A 1,089-nucleotide genomic window follows, 5' to 3' on the forward strand; every position below is an offset into this window, starting at 1 on the left:
ATAATTTCCACCCGGCACAGCCAGAAGAGGACTGGCCACCCATCATAGCCTGGTTCCTCTCTAGGTTTCTTCCTAGGTTTTGGCCTTTCTAGGGAGTTTTTCCCAGCCACCGTGCTTCTACACCTGCATTGCTTGCTGTTTGGGGTTTTAGGCTGGGTTTCTGTACAGCACTTCGAGATATTAGCTGATGTACGAAGGGCTATATAAAATAAACTTGATTTGATTTGATCTGTAGAGCGTGTCTTCCGGACTAAAAGACCCCTGATCTGTAGAGAGTGTCTTCCGGACTAAAAGACCCCTGATCTGTAGAGAGTTTGTTCCGGGCTAAAAGACCCCTGATCTGTAGAGAGTTTGTTCTGGTGTAAAAGACCCCTGATCTGTAGAAAGTTTGTTCCTGGCTAAAAAGACCCCTGATCTGTAACGCACATTTGGACATCTGGAATAATGGGATTGGCCCCAGAATTTGAGGCCACCAGTCAGAGATTTAACCCTAAGAGAACTATACATTAGCCTTAAGGCCAAGCACCACAGGCTAAAATGACCTTTTTGCATGTACTTATCAAATTAGATATATATATATATTTTTTGGGGGGGGGGGGTTTGGTCCATTAATATTAGTATTTTCAAAAGTCATAATAAAAACGGTCAAAAAGTTGATGAAAATATGTATATTTAGTAGTTTATCATACTACCATCATCAAAAAGTCATGAATTGTAACCACTTTTAAATGGACACAGTACATCCATCAATTCAACACTCACTACATTGAATTGCACATCCATTTAAAAGCCCATTTCATAGAGGATGTTACAAACTGGACTATATGTAGTATCTTCCAAAAGATGGCGGATGAGTCTAAATAGTTGTTTCCTGTTTGTTATTCTAAATTCAATGTACTTGACTTTAACTGCCATTTCCTGAAAGTCAGACTGTGGTTATACTTAGACATATTATACATTTTTAGATGACCTTTTCTTCTGAAAAATGTGCCCAAAGTTATTTTTTACATACCTTTCTTTAGTATTTTATAAATAATATAACATAATAATATAATATAATCTAGTTGTCTGGGTTACATGTACAATAGC

Source organism: Salvelinus sp. IW2-2015, unplaced genomic scaffold, assembly GCF_002910315.2.
Source record: "Salvelinus sp. IW2-2015 unplaced genomic scaffold, ASM291031v2 Un_scaffold1623, whole genome shotgun sequence".
In the NCBI taxonomy this organism is placed as follows: Eukaryota; Metazoa; Chordata; class Actinopteri; order Salmoniformes; family Salmonidae; genus Salvelinus; species Salvelinus sp. IW2-2015.